The following is a 24,708-nucleotide window of genomic DNA, read 5'->3' as shown; positions in this document are numbered from 1 at the left end:
CTCCAAGCAGTATTTCTCTTCGTGGTTGGTTGACCCTGGCTGGACATCAGCTGCCTACCAATTCATTCTCTCATTCTCTGGCGTGGAGTTCTCCAGGAGCTACAGGTGGATTTCTGCTCCACCACAGACCTCCATGGGCTGCAGGGGCACAGCTGCCTCACCATGATCTGCACCACGGGCTGCAGAGCAATCTCTGCTACAGCACCTGCAGCATCGCCTGTCCCTCCTGCCCCTCTGCACTGACCTTGGTGTCTGCAGAGTTGTTCCTCTCATGTTCTCACTCCTGTCTCTTCAGCTGCAGTTGCCCTTTTTTTTCTGCCTTCTCAAACAGGTTCAGGGTTCTCAAGGGTTCAGCCTTGGCCAGCAGCTTCTCAGAGAAGTCAACCCTCTAGATAGTCCTGCCTATCAGCTGCTGTGACATCTCACAGTACCCTTAGTCACTTGGATGGTAGCTGCAGTAATTATGAACTATTTGGTTCTTTAATATCATTAAAATGCTCTTGACTTTTTAAGTATAAAGCATATTTAGCAAAAAAAGTAATTGCAAAGCAAAATGTTTAAAGGTTTATTTCAAGAAAAATTTACTTCTTTTAAATATTTTCCCATACCATGTTTTAAACACAGAGTTCTGTTGGAACAGACCTGTTTCCCAAACAGCTCCCTTTTCACCAGTCTGTGTTTGTCACTCAGAATATCACATACCTGAAGTTTCCCCTTCAGTGTTAACTCTCTCCAACATTTTACTGCATTGACTAAAGGGAAAACAGCCCATTATCCCTCTTATGGTCTGGTCTCTGTTTATTTTGTCTAAATGCTTCTTTAAAGGGTTTATAATTCCAGTGTCACTCTCTGGCAGTTTACAGCTCATGCTACAATTTTCCAGGCATCACTCAAAAATGTAATATATTAGCAGAGAGATCAGCTCCATCACATGCCAGATTTGGCTCTAGATGGTGAGGCACCAATTTCTGTACCACTCTGCCAAATGGCATACTCCTGCTTTGCCTACACATTTTCCTGGCAGTCCTAATTGGCTTTTCATGCCATTGGAAATTTTTTTTTTCAGTTTTTGTAAGAAGTAAAAGTACGTTACATAAGTTTTACCAAACAGAGGTGTTGGTTTTTTGGTTTTTTTTGGGTTTTTTTTTTTTTTTTTTTTTTTTTTGGTAAAGCAATAAAGAAGAGTATGTTTATTTGGCAATGAATTAAGACACCTAGAAGAAAGCTATCAATTTTAGCCCTTTCTGCTGGCTCTAGACAGAAGAGATATATCCGGATGACAAGTATGCTTAAGCTATTCTTTCTTCCTCATATAGAAAACATAAGGTTTACAATATGTACATGGAAAAAAATCTAGTTAAAATCCCAGGCTAGTGTATGAGGCAAATTACCTATCCTTTCAGAGGCTTTAATTTGTACGTCTGTTTTCTGGGAACTTTCTTATGTCAGCTAAGAAAATGTTCCAGGTTCTCCTTGTGTGAATGCACATACACATAAATGACTCTTAGATCATAAAATTAGTCCTGTATACCAAATATAGTCCTCTTAGAAGCCTCACTCCCAATTCTGATCTCATACCACTGTCACACCAACCCAACCAAAATATCACAAACAAGAACAAGAAATCAGAAATTACTAGTCTTTTGACAATAAGTAGCTTTAAAAAAATCCATGAGTCTCAATGAAAATTATCCTGATGGACAAGTTATTTATTGGCAAAACTGCATTATTTTATGGCCCTGATCCAGTGGATGACTTAAGCATGTGCTTAGTTTTAGCATGAGAGTATTCTCATTGGTTTCAATACAACTTCACATATTTAAAGCTAAGCTGTGTTTAAGTGCTTTGCTGGATTGTGGCCTGCTTCTTCTGTCAGTAACAGGAACTCAATTGAGATTATAGCTGCTAAGGAGAGATGATATAAGTTTAAACAACTGAAAAAGATCAGACTGTGTAGGACTGTTGAGTTCTATCAACCTTTTATGTATTTTAGATCACAGGACACTGACTCTTAGAAAGTGCAACTACAATTTTCTTATTGAGTGAAATTTATTTACTTCATCACAAGTATCCTGGAAAGTCTCTTTATTCATAGGCACTTCCAAACTCAACATTTATGACCATTTTCATTGTGAAATAACTGTTCCCCTGGCTGATCTTGTAACTAATAATGACAGAAAGATTTTGAATGAGACCAACAGGCTTTGTTTTGGTATCTCTTTATACAACATAGTGAAAATTTTCAATCTCCTAGTTTATCTCCACCACACAGGTGTACACCAGGTCTCAGATATGTCTTCCTAGTACAATACTATTTCTTTATGAGATTTAGATTTTTTTCTGTGTGGGTTTCCTGGGACAGAGATTTATTAAATGAGCTTTTCTGTTGTCTCCTGTAGTGACTGAGTGCTTTAAGCACTTAGGGTGAGGTTTGCAGTTTGAGATTTGCAGCTTGCAGCTGAGCTGTTGGGTGGCTTTGTTCCTATGGTCATACTGTTATCTCATTTAAAAAGGGCTTGAAGGTGGACTGGCGAGCATTGGGAGATTGACATTACTATATTCTTTATTATAATGTGGTTTACAATTATTAGAAAAGGAAACACCAATTCACTTGCAATTTCTACTTCATCTTCTCTACATTACTTCCCAGGGTCATTATGAATTGAAGTTGTACGGCTATATAAATGTCTATAAAGTTGTACAAATTATGAGGTACTGCTATCTGCCATAACTAAGTTGCTGAAAAGACACATTCCTTTAATGATCAGAATCATGAAACCTCAGAAAGATCAGTGCATTCAGACACCAAAAAATACTTTTCAGATAAATAGGAAAGTGCACGTATCACCTCTGGTGGTTCCAGTACACTTTTAAAATAATATTTCACCCTATATACTAGATGCACAATATATGAAATTATGTAAAGTACCTCTGCAGTACTGCTGTTCTATTTCTCCTACTCTCTGCCAGACTATCTATACATAGTAATATATTTTATGGGGAAGGCTCTCCCTGTGGTCACCTGAATACTGTCATACTTCAAAATACAGCACACTTAGAAATTATGTGCAGCTGAGAGGCAGCTACAGATATCTTATTTCTAATGAAAAAGCCTTCTGTGTCATGCTTTTGAGGCATACAAGACTGGGTATACCTGAAAAATTAGGCCACTGTGTGGTCTCAGAAACTGCTGGCTACTGAACAGCTTGGGGCCAGATTTTTGTCACTGTGTCAACTCAGGTGATGAGTTTTCAAGTCTTGGCATACATATGACCAGACTGCAAAGCTGTACCTGTGCTGTTGTGTCAGTCCAAGTGTCCAGTCCATCTGTATGTTACTGTGTTTCATGTGACTGGATCACATAGTCCTTGTTCTGGTGCATTAAGACAAGAATAATCCACCCCTGTTCACTGCTCAAGAAGATGTCTGAGTGTCTGGGTATGTGAGGCTAGAGCTGTGAAAAGACCCCAAAAAACTGTTACATCTCCATGCTTTTTAGTTGTGTCCTCATTGGCAGATTTGGGCTTTTAATATATCCCTATTTATAAGTTGAAGGCATTGCTAAACTCATGTTTGGTGAAGTGAAAAATTAGTAGCAAGTACCCAAGTCTAAGTTTACTCTGAAGCAAAATTAAGTGGAACCTTAGTTCTGGAATTCTTTTGGGAAACATAGCCCCACCAGACTTCCAGGCCACCTGGCAAAAATTGGCCTCTGAGTTCTTTTTTAATTCCAAAAGCTATAATCACACAAGATATCTTTGTTGTCAACAAGAACAAAACAGAGACTCAGCACTACTTTTTATAGACTTTTCAACTTGGCATGGTCCTGCTCCACAAATCAAACTGATGGCTTGTTGAAAAATGTATTTTTGGTGTCTATAAATCTTGTCTCACAAAGCTGTTGATACAGGTACAATTTGGGGATGGAACAGGAAACCTGGTGACTAAAATGTCTTTCTGACCTTCAATATTTGAACATTTTTTTTCATCCCTGTGAAACTTATTGACAAAAAATTAATGGACTTAATTGAAAATATATACATTATAGATTATTTGTAAGAAAGATAAAGCAATATAGCTATATCTAAAGCAACAGCCGAAGCTATATGCTTTATAGCTTTCTGCACGTCTTGAGAATAACTCAAGTGCTCAAAGGTGCAAGAGGAATAATAATATAATTTGATGGCTTGGATAAAGCAAACAGAAAAAAACTTCACAATATCACAACTTATTAATAAAGACAGTGATAAAATATTTTTGCTATATTCTTCTGTATTGAAGAAAAAGAGTGCCAGGCTGTAAAGCACAGACCAAGAGTTGCTACACTTAAGCAAGAATACTTTTCTTATGCAGAGTATATTCCACCCATGACAGCATCAACTGAGAACAAATGGGTTGTGTGAAAAGCTGCAATGAGAAAAGCAAAAGGCAATTCAAAATGTAATTTCATTTTCCAGAAATTTTCATGGTATGTATAATAAGAAAAGGAAAAGCATTAATCTGCAAAAAGGGAATGAGATCCTAAACTATATATGCAGGAGTTTCTGATTCAGAAATAAATTTACTCATCTCTTAAGAAAAGAAACTTTTAGCAAAGCAATGCTGAATTCTGAATAGAAACACACACAGTCTTAATGGCTTCCAATGCTAATCTTAATCTAGGAAACATGATTTTCAAATATATACAAATGCGATAGAATAGTTCTTTAGCTTCTTACCAAATTGTTTTGAGCATCATTGAGTAAAGTCCAAGAGTATAGAGGATTCATTCAAGATATTGCTGAATTTTCCAGCTGGGACTATAACTTACATATATTTGATAAACAAATGTAATGAGCAAAGTAATTGATGATTAATTTCTAGTAGTATTAGTGATTAATAAACCCTAAAGAATGAATATATTTATTGTAAAATACTACAGATGAGAAAGAACCTGCACATTCTACATGCATCCTACTGCCTTTTTCCTTGTTTCTGTTTGTGTTTTGATTAGTTTGCCACTAATGCTGGCAAATAATGCAGAGATATGCCTCATTAATATTTCTTTGCACTGATCGCATGCTAAAATGCTGCACATTTTGTAGAAAATCTACACAAATTTTATGCTGGTATCTGAAATTTTTGTGAGAATATTGATTAGGTTTTTAGGTTATTGGCAGAGTTGAGCCATGAGATTTTCTGATGAAGAAATCACAAAAAAATTAGTTTTGTTTCCTTGGATGTTGCCTACTATTTTGATGCTTTCATATAATGACTAAAAGTATTGATAAAATTGCTAATATTCTTTTGAATTAATGCAGTTTCCATAGTTATGGGTGTTGGTTAGCTGCACCCTTTTACTCCTCGATGCAGAGAATTTTCTCCAAACTCCTTCCTATGGGCTGTTGAGAGCTGTTAAACATAATGTAGGAAATATTGACTTTTTGTTCATTTTTGTCTTAGTGAAAAATGGAACAGGATATAGTCTGAATTACATACTTTTATGGTAATGGCTGTGTGAGATAAATTATATTACTTGTCTCTCTTGAATGAAACCAGATAGTTACTTATATAGTCAGGTGATTCAGTTTTTCTTTAAAATATGTGGCCAAATGATTAGTTGAAATGCCTACATTTTTCTACTTTTCTATTTTTGTGTTCCATAAATGATCAGGCACAGCTTCATAAAAATCCTAATAGTCATTCTCCATATAATCTTCATAATAGTAATTATCTATATTCATAATACAGTCCTCTCTACATTTTACAGGTAAAATAAGTTGCAAATGTGTCTGAGTGTTCCTCAAGCCTTCTACAAAGAGAACAAATTCTGAGAATAAGGATCCATCCAATGTCCTTGGGAGACCTCATGGACCTCCATGATAGGATTCATCATACTGATCTTTAATGCCTGGAGTCTAGAAGGTGTTTTTGTGCTGGCTTTCTAGATTCCCTGTATATTAAATGGCAAGAACTGGGCATGGCAGTTCAGCAGGTAACTTACATGAAAGTAATATTCAAAACAGGCAGAAGAACTGTGCCTAGAACATCTCCTTTCCTCTGTTGACTGGAGCCAATAAGACTTTTTAAATTTAGACTTTGTATTTAGATCAAACATATGCCTCTATTTTTAATGAAATACATTTCAACCCTGTCCTCTCTTGATGAGCTGTAAAGTCATGATTAATGCAACTTGTAGATAGATAGAAATTATATTAAAGTATTTTATATTTTATTATTATTATTATTATTATAATGTTTGTTTGCTGATTCTCCTAATTTGTCTTTGTTGCTGGGAGATATTTGGCTATATTGTTTAAAGAGTATGTCAAAGGCTTTTCATATATATATACACTTTGCATATATTCCTTCTGGACAGATACTATATTGTCAGGATCTGTTTTGTCTCTTTCTGTTCTCTTCATATGCTGCAGCACATAACGAAGCAAAAAGAGGAAGTAAGTGCAGAGAGCGTGCCCTCTGAATGGATAGCCACGAGCCAGATGCATACTTCATGCAGATTCTGCTGTTTATTTTATGATAACCTTATGCCAGGAAAACAATTTCTCATGTACATACAATTCAATTAGAGTAATTCTATGTCTGAATGATTCCTTTTAACCTAGTGGATATGGGAGCACTTTATACTTCAATAACCTTTATGAACAAGGAATTGCAATTGGTTAAGTACAATTCAAGCACACTTAAAGGTCTAAAGAGAATTTCATCCTACTGTGCTCACACACAGAATAAATAGAAATTTAAAAACTCACTATGCTCAGTGAAATCTTTCCAGATCACTTTTCTTGTTTCTCATTTAGGAACCCATGGAAAAATGCATCTCTTCTAGTTATACCTCAAGGGGATGGAAAGGAGAGAAAGGAAGTGATTCTGGCATAATCCTAGTGTCAGAAAAAGAAAAGACAAAATAAAAAAGAATTTCTCATTGCAAATCATTGTATTGACTATCACACAGCCTCTTTGTTTGAGATACCAAAGAAGTAGCCACCTGCAATATGCTGTGGTAGCCTTAGTAGGAAGGGAAATATTAGTCTGTACTATGAGTTGAATAGTCAGCTAGACAGTTGCCTTAACATATTCAAGGGTTGTGTAATATCTGTTCGCTGTCCTGGTTGTATGTCCCAGCATGTCCCAGTCTTAGAGTAACCACACTAATCCTATAAGCTTCCAACCCAAGACAAGGTGTGTGGCAAGGTTTTGGTAGTGGGGGCACTACAGAAGCGGCTTCTGTGAGAAGCTACTAGAGGATTCCCCTGTGTCCAACCAATGCCAGGTAGTTCCAAGATGGATCTACTGCTGGCCAAGGTCAAGCACATTGGTGACTGTGGTATCAACATATTTAAGAAGGGGGAAAAAACCAGCAATGAAAGCTAGAGAGACAGGAGTGAGAATATGTGAGAGCAACAGCCTGCAGACACCAAAGTCAGTGAGGAAGGACGGGGGGAAGTTCTCTAAGTGTTGAGGCAGACATTCCCCTGCAGCCCATGGTGCAGAACATGGAGAGGTGGCTGTGCCCCTGCAGCCCTTGGCAGTGCACAACGGAGCAGAGATCCACCTGCAGCCCAAGGACGGCCCTGAAGTAGGAGTAGGCAGATATGCTTGAAGGAGCTGTGGAATCCATGCAGGCAGCATCTGTTCCTGAAGGACTGCTCCCCATGGAAGGGACGACATTGGAGCCGTTCATGGAGAACTGCATCCCATGGGAAAGACTCACATGGAGTTCATGGAGGACTGTCTTGCATGGGAGGGACCTCTACTGGGGCAGGGGACGAGTGAGAAGTCCTCCCACTGAGGAGGACACAGCAGACACAGATGGGTGTTTTAAGTTTGGAGATAATTTCCCATTTTCCTACCCTGATTTGATTTGAACTAAATTAAACCAATTTCCCTGAGTTGAGCCTCTTTTCTTCATTATGGTAACTGCTGAGTGATCTCTCTATGCCCTTATCTTGACCCCTGAGCTTTTTGTTATATTTTGTCTCCCCTGTCCAGCTGAGGGGTCTGACAGAGCATCTTGAGCTACAGTAGGCACACCTGTTGAATGAGAATTTGGACATTATCATACAGTATACACTTTTCTTAAATTTTATCTTAAAACTAGGCATGCTCTAGTTTTAAGAAGAGGATTGGACCTGGGATGAAGGGACTATGTGGGTACAACTTTACTGTCTCTGAAGTCCCAGTTCTCATGATGTAGAGTAATATTTACAACAACTTGAAGGATGAGTTGTTAATGAGGGGCAAGGACCTCTCTAACACCTGCAGCGTTTCTGCAGACCCTGTTACAAAATCCAAATGTCTAATCTTAGCAAAGCTGTCCCTCTGCATTTGTACTTTAAATAAACCCAAAAAGGTGGTGATAATGTTATGTTCTCCCTTTTCAAAAGGTATTAAAGGAAGCTCTTTCTCAACTATGTACATAAGTAGAGATACTAGGAAAATTCAGAAGCATACCTGGGTAACAATTTCCTGCTGTCAAAAAGAATACGACCTTGCTGAAGTTCAGAAAGTCATTAAAAAGAAGGACTGTCTTTGGGCTTGTGGGTTTGGTTTAATATAGCTGAAGCTGACATTGTACATCTACAAGGATATAGGACTCACAAGAGTACTACCATCTCTCTTCTCTGCAGTCAGCTGCTCCAAAAAAACATTCATTTTTTCTTTATGATATGGATCTAAATGCTGCTACTCTGTATGCATAAAAACAACTCCATGAGGAGTTTTGAAAGCTATCCTGCCACTTTTGTTGGCCCTGTGCACAAATATATTCAGGCGGCTAAAATGCCTTCCACTCCTCTCTCTGGAGAAAGTGAATTGCTGCTTCCATTATTAGCTCTGAGAAAAACATCAAAACTACATCTAGTCCTGAATGCAGCGTCATGTTCGCTCACAGGATTGAGCAGCCATGCTCATATTACACTCGCCTGAGCCCTTCATGTTGGCTGTCTATAAACTAGAGGATTTATTTTAAGCAGTCCCTGCTGGTTTTCAAAGCACTTAATGCCAAGGGACCTGGTTTTTGCAAGACTTCCTCTTTGAGCCTCCTCCCAGTGCATTTCCATGAGCTGACACCACATACCTCTGAGCTGTGCCACTTAGACGCACTTGCAACACCAGTATGAGCTTTACCTCCTGCTGTGATAGCTCAGAGTATGCATTTCACTTCTCTAGACTCTGTCATATCCCATGTGATCAATAGTTTTCTCCATTTGCAGTTCAGTTAATAATGCACCTCAGTATGAAATTAGATCCCCTAGAAGGAATCTCAGGGCTGGGTATCTTGAGCCCCAAGACTCATTAAAAGGGTACTTAATTTTGGAAGTTTAGCCAATGACCATATTTTATAGTTAGCAACAGCCCAGTTCCTTTCCTACCATATGACAATAAATGGTAAGTATATGTGTGTGGGTATATCTGTATAATCTATTTCTTTCTCTCTCTCTCTCTATTTATATATATATATATATATATATATATATATACATACACATGCACCAAAAATACCAAAGAGCATCTTTCAAGGGAGAAAAAATTGTAGTATCCAACTTCCTATCACTGGTAATGAGAGAAAACACGCAACCCTGAATGCTCCTCAAAAGCTACTGTATAGAGTAGAGTAATATTTGGATAATAATAATCTAGTAATGTTTGCTTTACACTTCATAATATGTGATTTAATCAGAAAAGGCATACCTGAAGGAGACTGTCCCAAAAACTCTGAAGCCCTTAGAGGCTGGTACCAGTGAGCTTCTCATGTGTTTACAACAGCAAATGCTCATTTTAAAACTTGAGAAACAGTTGCAACCAAGCCATAGACTTGCTGAGTAGATTGGCATGAATTTGGAATTATTCTGCAGCTAAAATCAAGAAATACACAGAACTTTCCACATCAGTGGCACAACTGCAGAAGAGTTAAGTCCCTTCTGGTTTATCTTCCCATACTAGTGTTGATGTAGTCAGGTCACAGTTCCAGGCTGTGAAAGCCCTAAGAAAGTGTCACTATGGCACCAGTTTATTTTCATACTGATCGTTCCAAGCTTTGGGTTCTGGTCTTCCTTTTACTTTAGATTCATTTCAACAGATTGGTGGAATCAGCCTCAGGGATAGTTAGCCAAGAGCAGTGCAGACCTCACTGGCAGATCCAGGCACAAGCACATTAACAAAGCTCTCACACCACTGCTAACTTCTGCTGTCTCTGATTGTTACACACAATTGCTGACTCCATGCCTGTTTTGAAGTCCAAATTTGCCATTGAATTTAGTGGGAACAGAATGAGGCTCCTATGCCTTTTAGCCCATCGCCTCTCTGGGCTGCATTGAAGCTGCCTGCATTCAAACAGCCTGGCAGTGCTCCATCGTAGGATCCCTGAAGCTTAAGATCACATCATTTTTCCTCTCTTTGTGAATTAGAAGTGACTATTTTTGAATGTGTTCTTAGTAGGAAACTTTCCATAATATATTTTGAATTTTTATACATCTATAAGTTTTTCTGCTATATTTCCTTATACCAGGATACTCTTGAGGAGTCTTTCCAGTCCAAATTCCCTTGGCTATTCTTTGTATTTTTTTTTTTTTTTTTTTTTTTTTTTTTTTTTTTTTTTTTACTTTTTTCACATTTACTTAGGTTTTTCCCTTCCCATCCCCTGCCTACCCCTATCTTGGTACAAGATATCTGAAAAAAGTGGTTTGTTTTTTTTTTAGTTTTTTAGAAGGAAAGAACCCACCCCTGGCTACTTTTTCAGTATTTGACTAAATTCAACAACAAAAAGTCTGCTCAGCACACATAAAAAGAGTACTGAGATAAGTTTTGGAGAACTCACTTTAGATAGCCTCAAAGCAAAGAATAAGTAAAGATGTGCCAGGATTAGATTACCCGCTCCTACATCTACCCACAGACTACAAAGACAAAAAGGCCTCCTTGTGCTTGCGGGTCACCATATTAACCCACAAGGTTCAGTCAGCAAAGACGCGTCCTTTTCAAAAGCTGCCCTTTTCTCAAAGCTGTGGTTTTTTCTATCTGTGGTTTTGAGCAAAGTAAGCAGAGCTCTCTGCCAGTATTTCAGGCTACCCATCACACTAAGACATCTTGTCAGAATTCAGCCATCTCTGTGGAGCTGGCGGGTACTTCACTGAATTTCACAGAAGGAAGTTAATTTTTTTTTTTTTAAGCCAAACCATAGATCACATCCTTGCTAGTGAGTTGGGACAAAAAAGTCCTAGGTACTCTGTTTCTTTTTGCAAAGGGAAAAGGATTTTAAATGGAACCCCCTGCCAGGTCTCCTACTTACAGCTCTGTGCATAAGTCAGGAGTAGTACAATATCTGCTGCTAATCCAGAAGCAATATGCTGCAGTCATTAAGGTAGTTACTTACTACTGTGCTGATGAATGCACAAAAAAGAACAGAAAGGAAATTTGGCAGAACAGATGGTGGATAATGATAGTGACAGTGAACAAAAATACTGTTAAGTATTGTGTCTGTTGGGGAGCTCATTCCCCAATGTAAATATAAAGTAAACATGACATAGGTATTAGGTAATTTTACAATCTACTGTTTTTGGCAGCTAGTTTGGCACTGGTCATTGTGTCTATTTTGGGGATCAGCTGTATGGTCCCAGATTGCCATTTTTCCTCTGCCTTTCTTTCTCTTAAATTTCCTACAGTATATTATCACTTCATTTTAGTTTCACTTATTTCCTCTGACAGTAGAGCAGGCCAGGCAGAGTCACTTCCTCCCTAAAACTCAATCTGTGTGAATACGGCAAAAGCCTTCCAAATGAAATGCTTTATTAAAACACATACCATACAATTCAGCCGTTCACTTTCTCAAACATCTTTTTCCTCTGGATAAGATAAGCTGCATACACTAAGGATGCTTGCTCTCCTCCAAGGTGGAAGATCTTTCTCTCTTAAGAGGTACCTCACCTAGCATACATGACACTATAAAGTGCAATTTGGGATTCAAAAAGAGCTGAATTCAGGCCTTTTTTGCTCATTTCCAGGAACTTACTTTTTTTTTCTCTCTGTGACTGCAGCCTGTTTTGCTACACGTGCTTTTCTGACAGACACCAGTGGAGGTTTTGAATTAGATTAGGTCACATGGATAAATGAAAATAACTTGGTATAAAAAGTTATCTGCTCTCCTTGGTTTTCACACATTTTATTCTCCCGGTCTCCTTTTTAGTGTAAACTTTCTAAAGCCTTTTAAAGATAAAAGGAACAATCCCAGGGACAAGGCTTACTGAAGGTTTATACAGTCACCATTCAGGTAATATCTGCTTGCAACAAACTTTTTTCAACCTATTTTGCACATTCCTAATTACAGGTTTTTAAGGATCAAATTAACTAGGTCGATTAATGAATCACAGATCTAAGTTATAATGCATTCATATATGGGGGTAGTATCTGGGATTAATGAAGTGATTCTGTAATAAAAAAACCCAGTAATTAATATTTTATTTGGAGGCTGAGGGCTGAGGCAAGATTTTGGAAAAGCCAAGTCTTTCTGCTGCTAGCTTCATGATTTAAATTAGAGGTGTCTGCACATAAAACTTAATGATTCTCTCACAAAAGGTAAAAGGATGTGTCAGCTTTTCTCTGAATTTGCATAGATAAGTATATTTATGCATATCTCTGTGTGCTCTTCAACAGAAAATCTAAACCATTTAAGTTATGTTAGCTGATTGTTGTGCTGGTTTTTTTTTAAGAATTGGGGTAATTAAAAAGAAATTTGAAGAGAATAGAGTAGTGTCCTTGTGGCTTCTCAGCCCCTGAGCAAGCTGTGTACATCAATGCCTGAATTATTTTCAGGTGATTTAGTTTACTCCTAGACTCAGATTGCAAAGCTAAAAGAGGTGTAGCAGTGAAGGCCTTTATGCAGCAGAAATGATCCATGGCCTCATGGGGCTCATTAGGCCATCTCAGTTCAAAGGTCTGGTTTGGACACCTCGCTGAGCTATTTGACAGCAACCCATGCTAGGCAGAGCAGCCATTTCCTCTGCCTTTCTCTGATGTATGGGCTGACTATGAAGGCTGATGGGAGGGCAACAACAGACTGGCAAATAATTTCTTGTGAATCTTCTACGATCATCATACCCACCCAGGTCTGGACAGAAAAATGCTGGCATCTTTGGCTTCCTGTAATATTTTTGGTGGCAAGGATGTAGACCTAGATAGTTTGGTAAACCAAACTCTCTCTTCTTGGAAATGGAGTGGAAACAAGCATTTTGTCACTACATAGCAAGCTTCTTAACGCCTGCAAATTTTTCCTAGCATGATATTTGGTTTTAAATGCTTTCTTTTGAGAGAGACATCATATAAACAACATTCTCCATCATATTTATGTATTAGAAATTATTTTTTTAAGAAAAACTCAGAAATTTTAAACAGTAGTTATTTCTTACAGGTATTGTTCCTTGAAATTAGATTTGTACTGTTGTATGGTGAAATGAAAAATGTTTCAGGTTTGGACTTGATCCATATGCCAAGAATACATATTAGTTTTATTTAGGTTGCTTAAACCTTTATTTCAGTGTTTCGTGACTGAATGTTTAACTATGCATTTTTTCATCGTTTTCTCATTTTTCCCCCCTGAAATTCCCTAAGCTTCTTAGACAGGGGATGTAGGAAATGAATAAATATCACAAAACTGATTGCCTATAAAACACCACTGGATTACTGATTCACACGTACAATAACTGTTCTTTCAAAACAGCACATAAAAGCAGTAATCCTTTAGAATGCTCCATCCCCATTCCGCAGCTGATGAAAGATGCATGCTCACCAGTTGCGACCCTACAGAATTCCTAGGAGTGCATCTGAATTTAGACCATGAATAGACATCTGAACTTTGGTTTTCATTTCCACAATCATACAGCTTTTGTGCAGCCCAGATCACTTTGCAAAGGTGGGTAAATATTGCTGGTTAAGTCATGGATAAATCATTAGTTTTACTCAGTGACTGGAGTTAGTTTTACTAAGCATAAAAATTCGAGGGCAACTGTAAGCAATGTTTTTCCAAAGTCAAAAAATCGCATCTGACAACACCAGATTTTAAAGCTGTATTTCCAGCTATATCAGAAAGAACTTCTGTAATAATTTCCAGACTATCAAATCATTCCATTTGCTCAGTCTCCTTGTTTCCATGATTCTTTTTCACTTGTCCTTGTAGTTAGAAGAGGGGCAACTTAAAAGAAAAGGGACAGAAATGGAACCGGAAAAATTTAAAGCCCATAGAGCAAAAAGGAAATGGACAACATTGGTGATAAGAAGGAAAACAATTCTTTCTCAGCTCCTTCTTACTTCTGAGAAGGCAGCCTTCACTTCTGAAGGGCCAGCCAGTTATCTCTGCCACTGCACACAGTGAGACTTTCAGCTGTTAATGAACAGGTGATATTACAAACCCTGTGAGTTTTTCACCCTCAACTTCGCTGACTGTCTCTCTTCATTTCTCATACTGGGATTTCTTCACCTACCCACACACTGCTCTCTCTTTGGCCAGAACATAATGGTTTCCTCAGACTGCTGAGCAAGGTGGCCAGGGCAGCTGTTCATGCCTGCCTCCTGCAATTTCTGTCACTGATGGACCTCACTGCCACACCACTCCTCAGTTATTACTTCTCCAGCCAGTTTTAATTTGTGACTGGAATTTTCTCTTTCTCAACGGTCAGTGTGATTTTTCCCAATCTCATACTCTGTGTTCAGCCTTCTCCAGACAGAAACTGGAAAATAATGACAAAAATTATCTAAAAAAAGAAATGCAGCTCCAAAACAGATGACAATTGTTCATTCACACACAATATCACTGACTTAGTTTTTATTTCTAGTTAGAACACTATTATTTCTTGTAAGTATCATAACAGAGAAAATAAAAAGAAGTTAGAATTATTCAACATAAACTATTAACATTTTCAATTTGTGAAAACTGTCTCCATTTTTATTGTTTTGGTTTGGGTTTTTTTTTTTTTTTAGTTTTAATTTTGGCTTGGGGTAGTGGGCTTGGTGTATATACAAAGTTTTCACTATTAAGCATGCTTTTTAAGGAAATACCACAAATTTTTAAATAATAATTGCATTTGCTAAATTTTACCATTTCTTTGTATATGTAAGACTGTAGAAAATGACAAAAGTAAAATGTCAGGTACAATATAGAAATGAGACTGCACAGGTGAGTGAGAACAGAAAATACTGAAATTTTGGAATGATCCATTTAAGGCATGACATACAGCACATATAATTCTAGACATGGCAAAATCTATTGACATGAATTTCAAGGAAGATAAAGTTAAGATTTTCCATTTTATAATATTTCCTTTTAAAATTGCAGGCTGCAACTCTGACAAAAAGCCACATGCAGAAGCCTGGCTATAATGCAGCATTATGTCAGCAAGTTATACTAATGAGATATAAGATTTGACCTAAATATCAGTCATAATCTTGCTTTCTGACAGATTCAATAAATCAAGAAAGTCCTTGACCCACCTAAAAATTTTGAGTGTGCAGAGGAGGTGCACAGACACTGCTGGACAGTGACGAGGTGCTATTAATTAGCTCTGGAAAAATAAAACTAGAGGGATGTGTGGTGTAAGCTGAAGGAAAGTGTTGGATGGTTTGGGGAAAATGCAGGCTGGACTAAGAAGCTGGTGAGGGAAAGAAGACTTTGACATGTGAGTGACCTTACTGAAGTGAGTTAATATAGGTTCTTTCTTTCTTTCTTTCTTTCTTTCTTTCTTTCTTTCTTTCTTTCTTTCTTTCTTTCTTTCTTTCTTTCTTTCTTTCTTTCTTTCTTTCTTTCTTTCTTTCTTTCTTTCTTTCTTTCTTTCTTTCTTTCTTCTTTCTTTCTTTCTTTCTTTCTTTCTTTCTTTCTTTCTTTCTTTCTTTCTTTCTTTCTTTCTTTCTTTCTTTCTTTCTTTCTTTCTTTCTTTCTTTCTTTCTTTCTTTCTTTCTTTCTTTCTTTCTTTCTTTCTTTCTTTCTTTCTTTCTTTCTTTCTTTCTTTCTTTCTTTCTTTCTTTCTTTCTTTCTTTCTTTCTTTCTTTCTTTCTTTCTTTCTTTCTTTCTTTCTTTCTTTCTTTCTTTCTTTCTTTCTTTCTTTCTTTCCTTTTTCTTTTCTTTTTCTTTTCTTTTTCTTTTCTTTTTCTTTTCTTTTTCTTTTCTTTTCTTTTTCTTTCTTTTCTTTCCTCTCTTTCCTCTCTTTCTTTTCTTTCCTCTCTTTCCTCTCTTTCTTTTCTTTCCTCTCTTTCTTTCCTCTCTTTCTACAGAACTAGCAAGAGTTATGGAGTCCAGTCACTAAAATTGTTGGTCAAAGAATTTACTACATTACTGCTGAATTTCTAGCTTAAAACACAAAGTACCTTTGACCTCTGTCACTAGAAAAGGTCTGGTAAGTTCTAGGTGAAATGCATTCTTAGTCAGTTTATTGCCATTTTGTCAACTTTCATCAAAACCAGTATCCTTAAGATTCTAGTGCTTATTGATGTTCAACCAACCTGTATTCACAGATGTAAAGCATTTTTCAAGTCTATAATTCAGTCTTATTTCTCTAAATTTGGCCATGTTCTTTCAGTCAGCATGTGTCCCCCCAGCACGATCTTTTAGTATTTCTGCTTTTCTGTTAAGTTTTAGTTCATAATTCTTGAACATGTATAATGGGAAGTTTGAAAGTATTGCAAGACCTCATACAGTGCCCAGAAATAAATCTAATACAACTATAAACTGTGTGAATTTTCATTGTACTGGCAACTTATATAATTCTGCAATTAGCTAGTCCACTCAGGTCCTTTCACATCTTTTTCAGCTCATATGCTGTCATCCTGGAGCAGAACTTTCTGTTATGAGTTGCTATCCTGTCACTCCTCAAGAAAATGCAGATCTTTTATATGATATCCTAGTTATCCTCTGCTGATAAAATTACCAAGTTGAGAGGTATAAGAAGATTTGTATTTTGTTTTCTTGCTTCCTGAGTGAAAAGCAGACATTAGACTATTAATCACCCTCTGTTTCAATACTGAGTCTTGAAGAACTCTAACAGTAATTCATCTCCAGTTCCTCTACCAATATTTGCCTGACAATTTCATACTTCACATCACAGATTCTTCACTCCTTTCTTTGATTTTAATTTGAAAGCTTCATAGATGGCACCATTTCCTGAAGTCTTGATCCATGAAATCCAGTGCACTTCCTTTGTCTAGAAACTCCATCTAGGGTGATCTACATTTGATTAAATCCTTGTTGTTTTACATCCTATTAAATTACCCTTAAATATTTTTTCCTTCAAAATATGTCCTAAAGCAATCTGCAGAGTTACAGGCTTACAGATTCCTTACAGATTACTTTCTCCTCTATTAACCGTAGGCACAGCAGTTCATGTTTGATTTGAAAGGTGTGTTCTCATAAATCCTGCAAGGGAGACCCTGTAATCCCCCTGACTTGAGTGCATTAAGACTCATGACTTCCACCACAGTTGAGATAACAAGGGTGGGTAAAAGAAAGCTGCCATGAAACATTCTGATTTTCCTCCCAAATCAACATAATTGTTCTTTTTGAAACCTGAGGCAAAATTTGTTTCATTTTTGGCCACACCTAGATTATCTTTAATCTCTGCTTTACCTTGACTGCAAAGCTGCCCAACTTCTTTCCTTGTGCATTTTAGTCTCAATTTATATGGCACAAGAAGGAAATAGCATATATTCAATATCTTCTTCCAGGCCAAACACAGAAACTATTTTGACAGCCTAAAGTTTCATCTTTCCTTTGTAAATTACTGGAGAGTTCTTTCAAACTTTTCTCTAGCTCAAAGTAAAATGTTCTGTAAGTTTCAATACTTTTGACTTTGAAATTCCAGGTTTCTTCCATGGCCAGATCCCTTGGGATTCTAGTTTTAATGGGCTTTATTAAACATTTCCATTAGTTCATCAAAGATTGTCCTTTCGAATTGCAAATGTTTAGTTGAATATCTGATTTTTTTATCACTTTATCTTAAATAGAATCAGCTTCTATTTGCTTGATTTAGATTCCTTTTCTGTTTTCAAAATCATAACCCATATGAGTCTATTAAAAAGTATTTAATCTAGACTCTGGTTCTACTTTCTTTTCTCATTTTAGAAGATTTATTTTACTATCCTTCCACAAAATGGTCCAGACTCAAACAAGCTATTGCATTACCACACTCTTTTATTTCTTTAGCTTCCACACTATAAGTTAGAGCTCCAACTTTCTTTTTCCTTTCTGCTTGTCTTAAAGACTGAGTCTCCTTCAATATCTATGTTCCATTTGAAACTGCTGTTATTTGATATTTTTTGTCTCTATAACACTTGGTTTCATCTCTAATGGGTGTAGTTCAAAATCATCCCTCTCTGAGGAACACAAAATAATATAGGAGCATTTGTTAGTCTCATAACATACCAATGAAATAACTAATTGCAATGGTGGAAGACAAAAGTGCATTCCATGTTGAGAAGGTTGAATATAGAAACACCAAAATTCTATGGACAAGTCCACCCTTGCTCTAGATGAATTCTTTTACTACACTTATCACCATAACATCTCAACATCTTCAGTGGTGTGGTAAGCAATATGACTAACATCTAACATTTGCTATTTGTTTTCTCTTGTTATCTTTCCTCTCAGTGCTAAAGCATTTTGGTTTTGATTTTTGGCTTTTTCATGCCTCTCTTCTTTCTATTCGTTGTACTGAATGGGGCATAAAGAATGTCATCTGCCACCTGCGCAAAGGAGAAAAGATTTCAGTAACTGTGTCAGGCCAGTTCCAAGGTCCATTTGGCTTTAGACCATTGTCTTAGACCACTGTCCTTCAAAAAAGTTTCCTACTTTGATTCTGACCCTAATAAAACTAATGCAGCACAGAAACTTATCTTCTGTTGAGGACTTTGACCAGCATATAAAAACCGGAGATGAATTCCTTGATGCATCTCTTTTGCAGCACTTCATGACATTGTCAGCCTGCAGAATAAAATAAAGTCTTGTGAGCTGAAGCTGTGTTTTTCCCAATAAGCATTGGCATTACCCCGAAGTTCCTCATATTCACTTTTTGTGAAAATTGCCCCTAACTTTACACCATACTACAAAAGTAGTTATACCATCTACAAAAGTAGATTAGACTCTCAGCCATTTCAATGCAGTGATGACAGGAAGGAAGGATATCAATAATGACATCAGTGTCCTTCACATCAAACTCCTGTGGCACCTTTAGGTAAACAACTTTCTGAATTAGCCAGCGGCCCATGTGGCTCTGTCATGTTCTATCATTTGGTGGCTGATTAGGTGTAGATCAAATCCATTTGGGCTTGTTGTCATAAGGTAGGCAGAAGGGATGAGAGGATGCAGGACAGAAATTACAGTAGATAGTCTGAGACATTTAGGAGTTATCATTCAATATTGGTTTCTTTCATCTGGCATCTGAAGATTTACAGCTATACACAGAACTCACCTTACCCAATGATTACAGGCAGCCGCTGCCAGCTTTGCCAAGAGACTACTGAGATTTCTGGTAAAGGGAACACCAGAGTGAAAGGTGGCCTGTTTTGAGAGGCATGATGAAGGCTTTTGGGCACCTCAACTCTTAGGCAGAGACTATTATACTGACTGTCTAAGGGTCAGAGAACTGTTTGAAATACAATGGACTATCATTGTATGAATAAGCAGATTAATTTATAACTGCAGAATGTCTCTTTGCCATTCCATGAGGCCATAAAATCACCCCTGTCTTGGTGTTTAGTGTGGCCCAGTACCATTGTGAAAGCATTGGAGTAGCTGTAAGCACTGTCACCATTATTACTTTGTTTACATCTCTACCATGGACCTTCTCTTTGATCCAAATTTACAGGACAGAATTTGAAGGATTTTTACCTTCCTGCTTCTCTCCTGATTTCTGGGTTTCTTAGTGTAGTGAAATAAATGAGCTACTTCTCTATTTTTTCTCACCAATTTATAAGAAATATGATGTGCCCAAACAGCTTTTGTTTGCTTGTTCTCACTTTGCATGTAAGCAGAGCATCATGAAGAACTCTTGGTGATTAGAGAGAAGACTTGAAGAGCTCCAAGGGGGAACAAAATAATAGAGAAAAACCTTTAAGTGCAGGAAGAAACATCTCATAATAACTTTCCTGTAGATAAAAAAAGTCAAAGGCTGAGACGTGTTAATTTGAAAAGGCAGATGGAATTCTTGTGTACATTTGAAAAGTGACAACTCCAAGTGAGTGTGCTTTTAAGGAGAAACGTCAAAAAACACTTGCCTGAGTTATGGGCACAAACCTTACTGGAATCTGAGTATTTTAAAAAAATCTCATGCCAAAATCAGTAGAGAATAAAAATATGCTGTAGACTTGAAGAGTAGTATCTAAAATATGGCCATTTTCATGCCCATAGTCCACATCTGCAAGTAATTATGGGTGCAAATGTGAATATGTCAGCATCTACACACATTAATGTACCTGTTAATCTGATAGTTAAATGTATATTTGTTATCAAATAACATACTCTGCAAACTGTTCCCAGTAATTTGTGCATGTAAAAAGGAAAGCCATGTTAACATTAACCCTCAGAATTCTAATGCTGATCTTTTTATCATGCACAAATGGAAATAACAATAATATCAAAGATAAATATACATATTTGAGGGAAACATTAATACCTTCCCTCATTTTTATTTTATTGAGAACTGTATTTTCCATCCATGTTGTTCATCAATTCTCTTTCGTGTAGCAGTAAACTAGTGAGTTACATGAACTTGCTTGAGCAGAATTGTCAGTAATTAGTTTTTAAATACTTTGCAGTTCAGGAGGCTAGGCACTGATCTTCCTGATTATTTAAAATTGCCCTTTAAATACTCCTTTACACATTGAAGTGAAATTTAGATTTAAAAACATAATTGCACACCCCTCTACACAAAACTTTACCCAAAGAAAATGTCAGACTTTTATATCTATGGCTCACTTGAAGAAGAGCGAATTTATTTTTTTCTCTTTCTTTCAAAGACATATACTGATTAGTTAACTATCCTGAGATCTGACATTTTTCTGAGTATATTGTCATCATAATTGTTGATTTGTACTAAGAAAAAATACAGTTCCACTGAACTGACTTTCCAATAAGATTATTTTTCTGTGTTGGACCAAAACCATTCTAATGATGAGGTACTTGCTTTCACCTAGCTTTGTAGCTTTTAAGATAGAGTTATTAGTTTCAGATGTCTGGTATGCTCATGAAGTTTTTTCCCTGGAAAACTTCAACTGTCTTTGGGACTTTGATTAGCAGGTTATATTGTTATGTTGATTATTAATGTGTAAACAACCATCTACTTAAGTAGATGTTAAGTTTTGGAACATTCAAAGACTGTCTGAAGAACCTGCAGGTTGAGAAACCCTTAGCCTCAGTGCTGAAGAGGTGCTTAATGATATCCTTCTGAAAATCTTATCAAACTAGTTGTAAACATCTGAAAAGTCATGTTTAGCTTGTGCCAAGAAGTTTGTCACAGCCTGGAAGTAATCTCTTTTTAATAACCCTTCTCTACTCCTAGAGAGCTCCTTAAAGATCTTGTGATCTGCAGCCAAGAGGACTTCTCTGGTCGGTTTCCCCTGCTGAAATCTGCTGTGGCTCCTGGGAATCACACATCATGAAAAAAACCTATACTGACTGCCTTTTGCCATCTTAAGGAGTTCAGTATTGTCCATTTATACTTTGGCATTTCTGGCTTTTGCTTTATTTATATAGACACACATAACCCTCCAAGGCACTAAATTTGAAGGTAACACATTAAAAGAACATTAGCCTGCATTCCTACCTCCACTAGCCCTTTGTGTAAGCAATGATGCAGGCTCTAATTACCTGTATACGTTCAATAATTTTTTCCCCCACCGGTGCTCTTACCTCACTCATAACAAGGCCTGAGCCTAGGACTCAGTCAGGATGGTATATTGAATGGAGCTGTGTTGTAAACAATGCTTTATAGACCTCTTCCCCTATCGTTGCAGAAGTTCAAGGTGTATGATCAAAACAAAAACACTGTGGGATTAAAAACAAAACAATGGTTGCCCAAGTAAAACCAAGACAGGTTCTACTGCAGTCTTTGACACTGTGGGTATGTTTACTGCGGGTAAGTGTATACTGTAGAGATAACTGAGCAGTTCAGCCACCAGGAACAATTCTGCAGCAACACGAGGGAATTCATTCTTCAAAGTTAAGCTCAGAGATACCTGAAGCTTCTACAGCTGGACTGGTTCTTGCAGCTGGATTAGCTTGGGTGGACAAGAGTTTGCAATGTAGAAAATACACAGAGCTTTTTTGTATTGCTTAGTTGCATACATCGTATTTTGCAAGGATGATCAGTCAGCAGTTTTGTATTTATTACTACCTAACTCACAGGATACTCCTGGGATACTCCTTTTGTGTGTGGGCTCAACATACATAGCCACAAGCAGAACTGATGGGAGCTGTAAGTTGAACTGAACTGTTACAAATGATAAATGATCAGCCAGCAAACTAAATGTATTACTTAATTAAACTAAGAATCTTTAATGATAATTTATTATGCAAAAACAAGGTGTCAATGTGTCTTTCAATAAATGTGTCTCAATGCTATCATCAGACTTCAAAGAAGAAGAGCAAAAAAATATGCTACTTATGTGGAATAATATTTAAGGAGTACCATTAAAAATAAATAAAATAACTGAATATAGTAAGAGACTCAAATATGTAAGGAAGAAAAACTGGGACCCTGAACCCAAGATTATGTAAAAAATCCATTATTACCTATATATAATAGAATCACAGAATGGTTTGTGCTGGAAGGGACTTTAGGGATCATTTAGTTCCAGTCCTCCGACCATGGGCAGGGACATATTTCACTAGGCTGGGTTGTTCAGAGCTCCATCCTGGGGCTTGAACACTTCCAAGGATGGGACATTCATAGCTTCTCTGGGTAACCTCTTCCAATGTCTCATCACCCTTGCAGAGATTTCTTCCTTATGTCCAATCTAAACCTACACTCTTTAAGTTTAAAGCCATCCATTCCCCCTTGTCACTATATGTCCTTGTCAAAATCCCTCTCCAGCTCTCCTGTAGCCCCTTTAGGTACTGGAAATCTGCTGCAAGGTCTCCCTGAAGCCCTCTCTTCTCTAGGCCAGGCAACCCCAAATCTCACAACCTGCCACCATAGGTTGTGCTCCAGCCCTGTGATTGCATTTGTGGCCTCCTTTGGACTTGCTCCAACAGGTTCACGTCCTTCCTTTGTGGGGGCCCAGATCTGGAGGTACTCCAGATGGGGTCTCATGAGAGCAGAGTAGAGGAATAAGAATGGATGAGACAAAGTTTCTCTGCTGTGTTCTCTGAATCTGCAGTAAGGTTACACAGCCAGATGCCATTTAAATGCTTCCTAAATAATTGGAACTTTATAATATTGGAGTGGTTTGGGTTAGTTTTGTTGAGTTTTTTTTTTTTTAATCTAGATACCTTTAAAATGCAATAAACACTCTCTGCATGATGAGATGAAAAGTAGCGGCACTCTGCTTCCTATTTGACTCTCAGAGATGATTTTTATTCAAATCCTTTCTTTTTTATTTTTCCCAGCCTCCAGTCAACAGAGGATTTTTGCTGAATTGCTCAGAAACCTTGCTGTCTTGCATATTGAAATCATGAAGTACTGTATATCTCTCTCTAGAAAGGAAAAGTAAAGGCCAGAGTGTTCTAAGTGAGGTCATACTTTCTCCATGTCTAGACATCTTTGGTAAACTCTCCCTTTTATAATGCTCCTTACGTGTACTCAGCTGTAAGGAAAGTACTTGCCCTTAGTTGCATAAAATATGCCGAATTTTCAGACAACTTTCAGTACAGCATCTTAGACTGTTAGGGCTGGTGTGTGTGATCTTTTATGAAATCAGATTTTTTCCTCGGAGGAACTTTGCTCAGTAAACCAGTGGCAAATTTGGAATGAAAATATGACTGATGTGGTTCCTTAATGCCCAGCTTGTTAAGCAAATGCTGTTGAATCCAGTCCCCAAGCGAAACAAGCGAAACTTCTTGTTCCACTAGAAATATATTTTACTAAGAATCTTTGTAGATCACTCTTTATGCAAAAAATAATGTCACAAGTCATGGTTTTGAGCAGAATAAAGCAAACATTTATTAAATTAAATCATATGCTGAATCAGTGTTTGGCCTTATAGTTCCACTTTTTAAATATTAATATTCTTTTCTAACTCTTTGTACATAAATAATCTTTTAAGAGAGTAACAATGAAATATAGACAATCCACATCAAATGAATGCGAACTTTTGATGTGATTATCAAAGGTCTGTTGGATTTTGTCTAATTTTAATTAGTATTGGGTTCTAACCAACAAATTCAAGTCTCACATGGATTTTTTAAATCCAAACATTATGTCCCCTTGCACAAAGGATTTTGGCTTAATTTGGACCATTATAAATGTACTGGTTATTAATAAAACTATGTAGAAGTTCAGATTTTGAAAACTAAAGTGCTGAGGATTTACTTTAGCATGGAGAAATTAACTAATTGGTCTATGCACTAAATGAAACTCCAGTAAAGGCTTTTGGGGTGGGTTTTTTCAATATTAGCTGTTGAAAAATAGTGTTTAAAAAGAATATACTAACCTAGAATTCTTCCTGATATATAGAGTCATAAACTAAGTAGATCATAAAATCATAGAATCATTAAGGTTGGAAAAGACATCCAGGATC

The sequence above is a fragment of the Vidua chalybeata genome, chromosome 1 (genome assembly GCF_026979565.1).
Source record: "Vidua chalybeata isolate OUT-0048 chromosome 1, bVidCha1 merged haplotype, whole genome shotgun sequence".
In the NCBI taxonomy this organism is placed as follows: Eukaryota; Metazoa; Chordata; class Aves; order Passeriformes; family Viduidae; genus Vidua; species Vidua chalybeata.
Note: the sequence above shows the minus strand (reverse complement) of the source record.